The sequence below is a fragment of the Lagopus leucura genome, unplaced genomic scaffold, assembly GCF_019238085.1.
Source record: "Lagopus leucura isolate 7727_CA_CO unplaced genomic scaffold, USGS_WTPT01 Super-Scaffold_100053, whole genome shotgun sequence".
Taxonomy (NCBI): Eukaryota; Metazoa; Chordata; class Aves; order Galliformes; family Phasianidae; genus Lagopus; species Lagopus leucura.
In genome coordinates, this window is record NW_024962299.1 from 1,232,635 (window position 1) to 1,246,689 (window position 14,055).

Genomic DNA, 14,055 nt, shown 5'->3' on the forward strand with positions numbered 1-14,055 from the left:
GTGAAGCAGGGGAGCTGAATCAGCTCCTGGTGAGCTGGCACTGCCCTATTCTGGATCCCTGTGGGTTCCTGAGGCTTCTCAGGGCTGGGATTGCTGGCTGCAGTACACTGGACTGAGGAGTGAAACCTCCAGGAGGAGGCTCATTCAAGTGAGCTGTTGCACGAGTGCAGCCTTATGGTTTGACTGCATCTCGCAGAGCTGTGAGCAAGCACGTCATTACAAAGCAGGCGTGAGCCAGCTTTTATTTCTTAATGGCAGCCCAGGCAGAAAGACCTTTTTTTTTTAGTGGGGGTGTTCTTAAACAAAAGGAACATACAGATGGCTTGAAAGTAGTTTTATCTAAGAAAAGTGAGATGGTGTGCAGTTGGGGAGCTTTGTGCTGCAGCACCAGGACCATCAGCAGTTGCTGGCTTCCCACAGGGCTGTGTTTCTGAGTGGTTTGCCTTGTTTGCCAAGACCATTTCTCTTCAAAATGTTAATAGGTGAAACATGAGCCACACTTAAAGTTCTTCTAATCAAAGTCCTTCTGAAGCTTTATTCTCTCGGCTTCTTTGATGTTGGCATTTGACTGGTCACACAGCATTCAGCCCTGATGTTTGACTGGGGCAGTCATAATTCGCACTGTACAACCTACTAAATACAGATGCCCATCTTTGCCTGCTGATGGGAGCTGAATCAACAGGGAATTGCACCCACACTAACACCAAACAGGTATTTTTGCCCTTATGGTTGAGATAATGGTTCCCTCCATTAGAAGGCAGTCGCTGTAGAGCTGAAGTAGTTAGAGGAGCATGGCTGCTCAGAAGTTGCAAAAGCAGTTGAGCGGCTGATGCCGATGCTGGGCAGGGTTAGACAAGGAAAGAACAGCAGAGCTAGCACCAAAGGATCACCGTGCTCCTTCCCCAGAGTTACTGTCCTTTTAGCTTGCTGTCGCAGGCAGAACTAGGTCTAAAAGCACATTCCCCAAGTGCCCTAATTTCTCTGCCTTCATGCAGTGTTCCCTTTCCTCCTCAGCACCAGAATATTTGTTTCATTGTAGGATTTGACAGCTCACAACCCTCAGTGAAGGATAAAAGTACTCATCAATCAACTATAGCTTTTCCTCTGAAGTGTTCTAATTATGTTGCAGAGAGCAAAAGCCAGTCTAGGGTTAACAAAAGCAGGCAGGTTGAAGAGCCTCATCCCAGAAGTCTCACCTAGAAAAACAGGAGAACAACCACCAGACAAAATGACTCCTCCCCGTACTCCTGCTGTTAGCTTTCTATCACAAAGAACTTCTAACGTCCCTCCCTGAAATAGGTTGATAGTCCACGCTGCTGTGTTCAAATAAAAAAGGTCAGGATGACACAGAAAGGCTTTAACTTCTTCCCCAGCGCTGGATCTTTGACCTGGATGACATTCAAGGCTGTCAAGGAAGCAGTTACAACCAACTATATTTAGGAAATGAAAAAGCATATTTCCCCTCTAATCTACTAACTCAGAGGCACCAGAGAAGCAGACACTTGTTTGCAGTGAAGCGAGATGAGCAGCCTAATGAAAGGGAGGACAAGAAAAAACAAAACCACCTTGCTTTTGCCTAGTTTAGTAGGTCTTATGGAGGAGGAAGATGGGTAGAGATAAAGAAGACTAGGCCGAAGTAGAACACAGGACCAGCTTAACAGGCTCAGAATAAATCTCTCCTGCTGTTATTTAACAGCAGTTGGACACGTGCTCCTGTACCAGCCCTTCATTGCTTCTGAGCCCAGCTGAGCTCTGCTGGGGGCTGCTGGCACCCAGGCCACCCTCAGCATACGAGGGCAATCCTGTGGGTGCCGGGTGTGTGACACGGAGTGGAACTGCAAATGCCAAGAAAGTGCTTGCAGTTGTGGGCCACGCTCTGGGAAGATGAGATTAAAAAAACAGAACCAGAACGATTTCTGATGAGGTCACTGGTAGAAACTATTTGAGAGCTGCTGCCTCGGGGGTTCCCCATCCTCAGTAACCAAAACAAAACACGGTGCTGCAGCTGCAGGCAGCTCCCACCCACACCAGGCACCTCTGCCACCCCGCTGGGAGGGGAGCTGCGCACGTGCACTCTTTTTACTTGCTGTGAAGATCTACACCATAAACAGGCTTCTTCCTGGGGGGTGCTGGAGTGTTTATCTTGACAACACAAAGGGGCTCCAGTGCTGCATTTTTCTGCTACATCTGGTGGAACAATCAGGCTTCGCACAGCAAGCAGAAAGGCTGTGCCGAGCTCAGCAGCTGCCTTTGGGTAACAGCACCTAGCAGTACTGCTGGCGTTCCCCCAGCTCAGACTCTACAGATAGGAACAGAGGGGCGTCGTGATGAGACACAGCAGCAGTTCAGGGCAGTGCGGCGGCCAGGCGGGACGAAAGGCACCAGCAGTGTTTACTCAGGCACAGGAACTGAGCCGTCACGTGGCTGCCTGCCTTCACCACCAAGCATACGTGCACTTAACTATGGCTGCTTTCCCCAGCCCAGTGGGACAAAGGCAGGAGGCTCGTCCAGGCAACAACGAATGTCCTCGCTTGGAGAGCCGAACAGTTTGGTTATTTAGAAGAGAGCCTGTTAATAAAAACAGAACAAAAGCCTCCGGGTATTTTGCAATGATGATGTGGAATTGGAGAGGAAAAGCAGAGAACAGCACGGGGACGAGCAGCATGGCCGGGAGCGGGCGGCCTAAGCTGGGGCTGTCTGCAGGGCGCCGAAGCCGGGCTCTATCAGCAGGCTGCGCTAACCCTGAGCCCGGGGGACCTCGCTGACCTCAGCCTGAGCCGCAACCAGGAAAGAACGCCAGCTGCTGCCGGGGAGCCAGCACGGCAGCTGCGGGATTCGCCACCAGGACTTTCTAGCCAACTGAAAGAACTGAAAGCCTGCTGAAAGCCGAGGGAAGCGACGCGTAACAGAGCTGTCGAGGGGGAGGCGGCTCGGGAGCGCGGCCCGGCCCCGCACGCATCACGACAGGCCAAGCTCCCCCGGCGGCGCTACGCCAGGCTCTGCCCGAGCCCCGCCCCCCGCCCTGCGCTGCGGCCGCAGGCCCCGCCCCGGAAGCGCCCCCTCCGCGAGCTCCCGCCAATGAGCCGCCGCGCCGCCGGGACACGTCAACCAATGGAGGCCGCCGCCCGAGCCGCCCTCAGCCCCGCCTCCCGGCTCCCGTCAGCCCCCGCGAGGCGGAGAGGTTTATGGGTGCGGGGGGGCGCCGCGGTGCTGCGTTTTCCATGCCCCCCTCCCACGGCGGCGCACTGACGTCACGGCGGCGCTGGTCGCTCCGGCCAATGGGACGCGCCGACGCGGCGGACCAGTGAGCGGCGGCGTCTCGGCGGTGGTGAGAAGCGGGCGGGCGGCAGCGCTGCGAGCCGTGAGCCGGAGCCGAAGGCCGAGCGCGGCGGGGCCATGGAGCGCGGGGCCGGGAGGGGCAGCCCGCGCCCCCTGCAGTAGCCCCGCGCTAGCCGCGCCCTCCCATTCCCCCCCGCCGCCTCCTCTATGCGGCGGGGCCGGCGGAGCCGCAGGCCTCGCTCCTCCGCGAGGCGGCCCTCGGCCCTCTGAGCCTGGTAAGGAGAAAGGGCGACGGGCGCTGCGCGGGGGGGGGGGGCGGCCGGCCGGCCGGCCGGGGGCTGCGGAGCGGGGGAACAATGCCGAGCGGAGCGGCGGCTTCCGCTTCCCGTGCCGTGGGCCCGCGGGCAGCGCGGCGCTGGCCGCGCTCCGTCCGTCCGTCGCACGCGAGCGGCCTTTGTGCGCCGTGCGGCGTCGGTGCCCCGGAGCGAAGGCCGGGGGAAAAAGAGGGGAAATATGCGGAAAAATAGGGGAAAAAAAAAAAAAAAATCCTCACAGCTCGGCCTGAAACCCCCCGGCGTTGGGCGGCGCGGCCGGGGGCTGCGGGGTGCGTCGGACCCCCGCCCTCTGCCCTGAGCCGACACCGCGGCTGTGCGGGGCGACGGGGCGGCCGCCGTGGGATCCGGTTGCAGCCCCCCCCGACCCCGGTCTGTCCGCATGGCGATGCGGGGCGCGGAGCTGCGTGTGCGGGCACCGAGCGGTGGTTCCTTGTGGTGCGGTGCGGCTTTATGGCGTCTCTCCGTCTTTTTTTCTTTTTTCTTTCTTTCTTTTTTTTTTTTTTTTTTTTTTTTTTTCCGGGGGCTGAAAACGCTCCTCGCAGAGGGAAAATGAGATGATCCCTAGCGCGTGTTCTGCTACGTGCTTTTGTGCGTGCTCTGCCCTCAACGTCTGATCCGGTTCACTTAAAGAAACTCGGTGGTTTCACAAGGCAGCCGGGTGCTCCGTAAGCACTGCAGCACGTCTGCCCGACGGCACAGCGCGGAGCTCCAGCTGCTCGTGGGACGTGCAGCCCGACCCGTGCCGACTTCCCGTCTCGGTGGGGAAGTTCTCTGCTGTGCACCGCCGAGCCCTGCGAGCGGTTTTCCTGCGGCGGAAGCTTGCAGGCAGCGGCCCCGAGTTGTGCCCCAGCCCCGGCACGGAGCTGCGCCTGGCCGCTCCCACCCAGGTGTGCTGGGCGCCGTGGAGCCGAGCTCTCCCGTGTGGGGATGCTCTGGGTTTTTCCTCTCTGGCTGCAGGAGAGCCCTCCGGCCCCCAGGAGCCGTGCAGGGCTTGCTGGGGCGCATCCTGCCCGCATCCCGCTGCAGGGGGCTGTGAGCCTGCGGCGCTGGGCTGGCTGGGGCTTGCGTCGACTCCGTGGTGGCTGAGTGAGCGGTGAGGCTCTGCTCTGCAAAATGCACAGCAGCTCGGAGCTGGGTGAGCAGCAGCCTTGTGTGCCGTGCCCCCCATTCCCAGCTCCTTTGGGGTTGTGAGCCCTGCCTGCTGGGAGCTGGGGAGCAGTTCTGCTTTCAGAAATGAACTCTTGGATCTCTGTTTCATAAGAATATGGCATAGGGTGAATTGATGTGTTTTTTTTTTTTTTTGTGCTGTGTTTTGTTTTTATGTCACTGTGGAGGCATTTTCCCAGACTCAGTGCATGGATTGTCCAACGTGTAAATCAGTTCTTGAATGGGGGAGGAAGAAAACTTGTAATCCTCACTCAACAACAACAAGAAGCCACCCTAAACCCAACCAAACAAAAGGAACAGAACCCTTCAGCGAAGTGCTGGGCTTCCCCTGCATGCAACCTGTTAGGGTGACTTTATTCCCTGCTTCTCTGTTTTAATTGAGCAGACCCCCCCGGTGCTGTGCAGGGCTGTGCTCAGCAGAGCACACAAATGCATTTCTCTGGGGTCACTGCAGCCTGGTGCTGTTAATCAATGCTGCACCAGCAGTGCTCCCCCAGCGAAGCAGATGGGCTGCCTACAACTGGTGGTGATTATTCCAACTGTGTAATTGTAATGTGGCTGCGCCATCATAGTGTTTCCTGCAGATACTTCAAAGGGAGGCTCCTGACACATCTATCTCTGCAGCATTTAATCTGTACGCTTGGGCTTGATGTTGTGGCTTTTGGACGTATGTTGGAAGTGTTACCATTGTTTTTAACCCCTTTTTTTTTGGGCATTCAAGGAAGGTGATGTTCTGTAATGAAGTTCTCCAGGACAGCGCTGCCTGGGGACCCCCTGGCGTTGTGCTGGGCTTGGTTGGGTTTGGGCCTGTGTGGTCACTGTGCTGGCAGTGAGGAAAGGCTTTCAGCTATTGGGAAATAGTGCCTGGGTGTCCTGTGCTGTGCACATGGTGTTGTCTGGGGGCAGTCTGTCCAAGGAGGCTGTGGATGCCCCATCCCTGCAGGCATTCAAGGCCAGGCTGGATGTGGCTATGGGCAGCCTGTGCTGCTGGTTGGTGACCTGCACACAGCAGGGGGTTGGAACTGGATGAGCATTGTGGTCCTTTGCAACCCAGGCCATTCTGTGGATCTGCCTGGTGAGGGCTGTAGCTGTAGCTGGGGACTTGTTATGTGCTGGAGAGTTGCTGCTGCACAGAAAGGAGATTCATGCAACCAGAGCTGCTTAATTGCATTGCACAGGGCAAACAAGCAGCAGATCTCTGCTCTCCTGGCCTGCTAGCAGTACCTGAATTTCAGGCTCTGCCGTTTGCGTTCCGGGTGGAAATTCCTCCCTGGCATGGAGATGTAATGGCGGTCGTCACGCAGCAAGTAGCGACAGGCACTGGTGCTTGGTGCCCAGCAGAGCCGGTGCTGCCGGGCGGGCCTTCCCTGCTGGCTGTGCTCGTGGCTCCTCGGGCGCCTCCGTTGGCACCGAGTGGCAGCGAGGGCTGCGTGGGGAAACCGGTCGTGTCTCTGTATCAAAGGCTGTGGTGTTTCGTGATAAACCCGCCTGTATTTTTACCCCCGTCTAATTTAAACCGTCTGCGTGACACCGAGCAGGAATGATTTGTATGCAGCTCTGAAATATTTTCCTTTCCCCTGCAAGAGGGGAGGCGAGGAGCTGAGGGCACGGAGTGCCTCGCAGCCAACTCTTATGTAATTTGTATGCCACTGAGCGCAGCCATAAGGAGCACTAAAGGAGAGCTGTGGGAAATGGCAGCACCCTGTGCTTCCTCTGTGCCTCCTTGCAGGGAATGCTGCTCTGCCATCTCCTTCGTAGCTTGTAAGAAAACAAGGAGAGGAGCTGAGGTGCTGGTGGCTTTGAGGAGCCTGGCTGTGCTGTGTGGGCTGTGGCAGCTGGGCTCAGGGCTCCTGGAAAGCTGCTCTCATCTCCCTGCTGTGTGTGCTCTGGTAACCCTGTGAGAGCCCCACACCTCTGACAGATGAAACGCTGCCGTTCCTGAACTTATTGGAGTAAAATGTTTTTATGGATGGTATTAGCCCCGTGGCTCTGAGGATAATGCAGCCATCGCATGGCAGAGATCTTGCTTTGATCTGACAGCTTTCAAGATCCATTTCCAATCACCGGTTCCATTAGCTCTGTTTATAGCAGCGCCCTCAGACTCTGCGCTGTTTACACTGCTCTTCGGGCCGGTGAGGTTTCTGTGTGCACGCATTACCAGACCGAGGGAACGACTGGGTTCAGAGAATGGCATCATCTCTGTGAAGGTCTGATTGCTGGCGAGGCAGCGGCAGCTCTGGGTGCCCAGCTCAGCTCCGGGTGCCCCCAGGACGGAGCAGCGCTGGGTGGCCCCACGCAGGCGGTGCGGCCGTGACCCGCAGGGCAGTGCCGGGGCTTTCCCAGCTTTGGCAGCACGCAGGCGCAGCTCCCGGCCCTCTGAGATGATTTTCATTTTCCTCAGCCCGTCACGTGGGCGGTTTGTTCTGCTCATTGCAGTGCAGCTGCTGCCAACGGAGGCCAAAAATGCAGCGTGCGGATGTTGGGAATGGGGGGGGGGGCCCCGCCCCGCAGAGCGTGCTGCAGCCCGGGGAGCGCAGCGTTTTCTAGGTCAGGGTTGAAGGCTCTGTCAGCCCGCTGATGTGCATTGCTGCTGCTCAGCCCCGCCATATGGATGCGTGCAGTGCTGCCCTTGGCATTCATGCGTTGAATTATTTATCCTCTAAAAAAAAAAAAAAAAAAAAAAAAAAAAACAAAAAAAACAAAAAAAACCAGCCCAATCCCTCGGCAGCCTGCTTTCCCACGTCTGAGAACCGAACGTAACCGGTTGGTATTTTTAGAATAAATCTTCCCCTGCAGTTTATGGCGGCCGTGAGCTCCTGATTGCCTGCTGGCTTTGTGCGGGCAGAGCAGCGGCTGCGGGGCTGGAGCCTCGGTGGAAGCACTGAGGCATCGCTGCTGTGGGGGCTGTGTGAGCGGGATGGAGTCTGCAGGGGGGCTTAAGGGCCTTTGGGATGGAAGGGGAGGAAACATCTGTGTGTGTGCGTGCAAAAGCAGCTTTGTCTCCGCAAGGCTGGCCTCCTTCCTATGTGTGAGCTGCTGCAAATGTCTCCTTCCCTCCCGTGTTGTGCTGATCTGCTCCAAGAGGTGTTACTGCAGGCCTGCTGTGGGTTCGTAGGTGTGGTGTTGGGGATGTGGCTGATGGGGATGGGTTGGCAGCTGGACTTAATGGTCTTGGAGATCTCCTTCAAGCTTTATAGGTCTGTGATTCTTGGTGTGTGATGTGGAAGGCTGCAGGTCGGAGGGAGCTGGCTCTGTGCTGCCGTGTGTGGAAAGGAAGGGGCTGAGGGCCTCTGTTAGAGCTGCAGCACCAGCACAGCATGGAGATGTTGGTCTGCTGGCAGAAGAAGGCTGTCTGAAAATCCTGCACTTCTCTGAGCGTCCTGCAGTGAAAGTTTGTAATTAGAAACAATAATTTAAAAAATATATATATTCTGAATGGCTGTAAAGGGAAATAGGGTTCGTGGAAACTTTATTATTAAGGATAAAATTCCGAATTGCCATTTTGTGGCCCATCTCTTTTTCCCATAAAGCAGACACGAAGGTGCCCCCTGCCCTGGCTGAGCTGGTGCGCGCACGTTATCAGCTCATCTGGGCAGGAGTTCAGAGCAGTAAAGCTGGATCCTGCTTCCAGCCTCTCCCGTGACCGCTCCGTGTAAACAAACGGTGCCAGGAGCCCCGAGCTGCTCCTGAGCCCTGGGTCGGGCTGGGGGCAGGCAGTGGACTTGGGGGGGTCTGGGTGGCTCTGCTGGGAACGCTGTGCCCAGGGCAGTTCTCTGCCCTCAGCGCGGCTGTGCTGGGCTGTGGCAGAGCAGCGGGCTGCTGGTAGACTTTACTCTCTGGGTCTGTTTTCCACTCTGTGTGCTGGTGGCTGGTGCGGGTTATGCAATGCCTGTTATCACAGCAGCGTGTGCTGCTGGCCGCACGGAGCCATGCTGCACCTGCTGTGTGCTGGGCCTCCTGCTGCTGCCAGCGGGTACCTGACAGCACTGACGGTGCTGCTGCTGGGGTGTGTGCTGGGGGAATGCCCTGCTCAGCACACCCTGCTCGTGGTGTGGGCTGCTGCTCGCTGCCTGCATGCTTTAATCTCGCAGCCAGACACCCCAGTGCTTTGAGCCAAGCTGGGTGCACAAGGAACACAAGCCTGGGTGTTTTCGGGGGTAAAGCTGCTCCTTCCTGAGCGGGCTGGGTGTGGAAGGAAAACCTGTGCTTCTGGAGGCTCACCTTTGGTAACAGTTTCTTGTCCCATCAGCTCTGCAGGATACCTGAGATGTGTTGGTTTGGAGGATGAGGACAGCTGGTAGTTTTTCTCCTTGCTGCATCGTGGCCCTGCATCGTGTTGGGTGCTGCTGTTGTTGCTGTGTGTCCTTCGTGCAGCCCAGAAGGTTCTGATGGGGTCATAGGTGCCTTCCTGGGGTGATGGTGGTGAATTGAGCTGTCTCCAGAAGTTCTTAGCACTGGTGCTGGGGTGCTCAATGTGCTCCGTGGGGGCTGAGTTGCCTTCCAGTCAGCCCTCATGCAAAGCAGGGGAGATGAAATGAGAAGTCAGCTTAGTGGCTTTTTCCAGGTGTGCTGAGTAGTGCTCTTTAGTCAGAAAGCTGTGGGTTATAGTCTTAAAATGCTGAATGCACTGCTGCAGCCTGTTCTGCCTGCTAACTTCTGCTTCACATGCCAGATTTCCTTTCCCTTCTGTTTCCCCTCCACTCCTGGGAACTGATCTCAGAGGTTCTGCTCCCACCTCGGTTCTCCTCCTCTGGTCCTTCTTGCTTCTAATTTTAGCCCGTCTGTCTTCTGATGCTTCCTCACTTCTCTTCCTGCCTTTCTGAGATCATCCTGCATCTCCATCTCCCTCTGGGCCTCATTTCTGCTTGGTGAGAGGAAGCTGCTTGGCAGTGGGGTGAAGCTGCTGCGCTGCTGGGATGTGGAGGATCTGAGGACATGGAGGTGGTGGGGAGCAAGGCGTGGGGTGCCTGCTGCGTTGGCTGCCTGTTGTGCTTACCATGGGAGGCCTGCTGCCTCTCCTGCATGGATGTGTGGGCAGGCCAGCTCTGAGACACAGACCCATTCACATTGGGAAAAAGCCTCCGAGATCACCGTGCCCTCTGACCGTGTCCCTCAGAGCCACATCTGTGTGGTTCTGGAACACCCCCAGGGCCAGCGATCCACCCACTGCTCCTTGGGCACTGCTGTGGGAGGAGGAACTCTTCCTAAAGTGAGCTCCTTGTCTTACGGCCGTGTTTCAGCCGTGGGGTTCTTTTCCGTGTGGCAGCTGTAGTCACAGCGTTCTGCTGTGGAGCAGTGCAGGTGACTGGACTGGATGTGATCATCCTGATGGCTTCCTCGTCCATCTGCTGCTAATTCCCTTAGCAGTGCAGGCTGCACAGGAGGTCTGCTGGCTGCATGCACCTCAGCTCACCGGGAGCTGGCTTTGTGGGGATCACCTCAGTTTGCAGGGCAGCCGCCTGCAAAAGCTTCCACTCCTTGTCAGCACGCGCTTGCCTGCACTTACGGAGAAGATGACTTCTCAGCATGGGTGCATTTTTCCCCAGTAAGTAAACACAGCAGGATGGGTGGTACGTGCGTGGGGCCGGGGGCACGGCGTGCTCCATCGCTTCTGCACAAATGCCTGTGGCAGACGTGCAGCCTGGGTTTGGAAGTTCTTTTGTGAGAATGATGTTCAGGCCCTCTGCTGCAGCAAGGAGCTCTGGTAGGAATCCAATCATAGCAATTACAGCAGGTTTTAAAAGAAACCTAGCAACTGCCGCTGTGCTTTGCTTTGCAGATTTTTCTCGCCTAAGATCTGTAGCTCTTCTCTTTTCATTGTATGGTGAGAGAGAGGAATCTGTGTATTGTTGTAGAGAGAAATGTGGCTGGAAGCGTGTCTGTGCTGAGCTGGGTGACTGAATGAGCTGAAACGATAACGGCGCTGCTGCTGTGGGCTCTGCAGCAAATGGGCCGTGGGGAAAGTGGAGCAGGCCTGGAATGCTGGGGGTGTGCAGCAGCCCTGCTCCCCTGCAGGTCCTGCTCACCCAGCTGCTGTTGTCGACAGCCGCCAAAGGATGAACAAACGATGCTGTGAGTGTGGTTATGTAAAATGTGAGCGTGCTGCGTTCCTCACATCCGCGTCACAACACAAAGGGCTTTAAGGTGCACTTCAAAGAGAGCAGTTTGCTTTATGGTTGGACCTCTGAGCAGTTTTTATGTACAGGGTGGAGCGAACTCGCAGAGAATATTGCAGTTTTCCCACTGTCATAAAAAGTTACGATTCTGGTGATTCGGGCGCTGTTGTGCAGGCGGGGAGGCAGAAGGCAGAGTGAGGTTGGTGGCAGCGTGGGGCCGTCGGCCTGCTGCCATCCTGCTCAGCTCCCTGCGCCCCATCCCCAGCTGTGCGCTGCAGCACGGAGGGCAGCAGGCCGTTTGTAACCTACTTTCTTCCTTCCGGCTTCTCCTTGGGGCGCGAGCCAAGGCAGTGGGGAGCCCAACAATGGCTGCCTATGGGGCCAGCCCTGCTGCCCTGCTTCAGAAGAGGGATAGAAAGCAGAGGTGCGTTCCCTGAGAGCAGGAGCAGTTGTGCCCAGTGCCCAACAGCGCAGTGGGGCAGGGGGTGACCCTGGCGGGCTGCAGGCAGCGGGAGTGCAATGAGTCCCAGTGCTCAGCAGCTCGCAGCCATTCCCTGCTGCTGCATGGGCTGCTCAGCTATCCAAGCACCTCAGCCTCTCACTGAACACATTTTTTCCTGCGGCGAGGTATAAAGGTGCTCTGTGTTTGCAGGATCACAGTTATAAGCATGTTTATGTCTTCTGAAAAGCTGCTTTTTAAAGAAGGTGCACTGTACCTAAGCATGCAAACACCTATATGAAGGTGGCTTGCTTTCCCTTCTGTGAACTAAAAGAATTTTGTTCTACGTAGATTAAAACTTGAAGGAAAACAGCCTACAGTTGTTATCTCTGGACGATCCATTAGCTGTGATACATTCCCTTTTATTTATTTTTGTAAACACATGTCTGAATGTAAACATTTGCTAGGCCATTCTGGATAAAATGTTCCAGCATTAACATATATTGTCATGGAGAATAATTTTCATGTAACTTGCTTTATATTTTCCTCCCAGGTTGCTATAGAAACGCAGCCCGATGTGTGCTGGTGGAGCTGGGCTGTGCGTCGCCCTTATAATGGACCTCTGTTAGCAGTGCTGCAGCAGCTACAAGGTGCTCGGTTAGGGGTGGTGGGTCTGCAGGAGGTTTGTTGTCAGAGCTGTGCGGTGGTGGCTGGAGCTGATGCGAGTTTGGCTGAAATGTTCCACGGGTTGGACTTTGGTTTTCATTTCATTTGCTGCAATAGCCCAACTCTTGGCGTTCCCTCGTGTGGCGTCTGGTTCAGCTTAAGATCTTTAACGTTCCAAACGCTGCAGTGCAATGTTTGTTCTCCCTGTCCGTGCTCAGCAGGCAGCTGTGCATAGCAGTGTGTGTTTGTGTGAGCACCTCCATGCCGTGCCTTGCAGTGAGCAACCACAGAGCAGTGCCACAGCGCTGAGCTGCGCTCACAAGCGGAAACTCTTCATTTTGGCTGGGAGCGGATAGAAAGGTGGTGGAGGTGGGTTTGGGTTGTGTTTGCTGGCTGGGCCGGGGCTCAGGGCTGGCTGCTCAGCTTGCCCTCCAGGAGCTGTGTGCGATCACAGCGGCACTGCTTGCTGCTGAACTCGCCATGTAGAGGATGATTCATTTCTGCTTAATGGCACGAGCTGAAGGAGAGAGGAGAGCCACGTGGGACTTCCTTCTGTCTGTGTGCTCTTGTGGCCGAAGCCTTAAGCCGTGACCCAGCTGTGAGTGCTGCCTTTCTCCATCAGCAGGCCCACAGTGCTCCGCTGGGTGCGGGGCGTAGGGAAGGACCCGGCAGCCCATCCTTCCTCTTCCCCGTGGGCAGGCGCCGGTTGTCCCTTACGTAACCACAGCTTATCCCAGCACGTGGATGCCTTCGGATGCATATGGTCTCATAGCTCTTCCTCGGTACTTTACGGAAAGAATTGAGTAACATTTTGTTCTGTAACGCAGTATTAAGAAACCCAGCATTTTTCTGTAATGGCGTACAAACAAGTAGTGCTGACATCCTATTTAAAGTGCCTGGAGGAGGCAGGGCTGGGAGGGAGGCAGGGCTGAATCAGGTTCTGTTTTTCTCATTCCTACACACAGTGAGCAGTCCCTGCTCCCCGTCGGGGGGCTGCAGCCCATGGCAGCGCAGCTGAGCGGCCGTATCTTTTCCCTCTCCCCCAGCCCACCTGTCTTCACCACGAGGTTAAGAAGTGCTGCTGATCTGTGCTCCTTTGTGGCCCATCTGGGGCACTCGTGGGGATTGGCAGTGTGTGTGTATGTGTGTGTGTGTGTGGTGCTGAGCTCAGCCCTGCCCAGCTCCTGGCTGTTATCACGGCACAGCCTGGCCGTGTGTTTTTTCTGCAGGTGCACGGATGAATTGCAGCATGAGCACAGTTGTGTGCATGAGCTGATGTGTGCCGTGACTAAGTTACCTTGTGTGGATCCATTGAATAGACTCTCAGCTGATTATTCTGTTAAACATTCATTTGTTAATGGAAATGGCAGAATGGCTCCGGTGGCACAGGGAGTGTTTGACTTTCTGCCGCTTCACTTTGAAGTTGGGAGTGTTTTTAAGGTTCCCTTCCTGTGCTCAGTTTTGGTTCCCATAAGTTTCTCCTTATGGGAAAGAGTGACAGAATCCCAGAGCTGTAGGGGTTGGAAGGGACCTCTGGATCTCCCTGTCCAGTGCTCATTCCCAGAGGAGGCTCCCTACAGCAGGTTGCACAGGGATGCATCCAGGTTGGGTTTGAGTATCTGCAGAGAAGATGTCACCTGGCCACCCTGGCAGCCCCTGGGACCCACAGGTTCTTCTCTGCAGATCCCCTTCCAGCTCGGCCCTGCCTGTACTGATGGGTTCCTCCCCAGCTGTAGGATTCTGCCCTTGTGGAACCCCATCAGTTTGGTCCCAGCGTGTCCAGGGAGCAGAGAATTGCCTTTCCCCCAGCAAAGGACCCCTCTGCCAGCCCTAATGAAGGGCTTAATGAGCACCCATCCAGTCGCACTGCTGTGTGATCGCAGCAAAAACCTTCAGGTGTTTGCATCCAACAGCCCTGGTGTTGCTGTATGCCAGGTGCTTGCAGAGGGTGCTCACCTCCATAGGGAGAGGTGTGTGATCGGGGAAAGGTACTTTCATCTCTTTGCTGCGCAGGATTACCGTTCTGCTGCTTCCAACAATAAGAATGTGGAAA

At 55.9% G+C, this 14,055-nt stretch overlaps 1 protein-coding gene across 1 annotated transcript in view; it reads left to right on the forward strand.

Moving 5' to 3' along the window:
* Positions 1-3,479: 3,479 nt before the first annotated feature.
* ANKRD11 (ankyrin repeat domain 11) overlaps positions 3,480-14,055 on the forward strand; it is an 80,120-nt gene continuing 69,544 nt past the window's right edge. The window contains exon 1 of the mRNA XM_042885849.1: positions 3,480-3,554. The gene's annotated coding sequence lies outside the window, so the exon portion shown is untranslated. The remainder of the gene's footprint in view (positions 3,555-14,055) is intronic.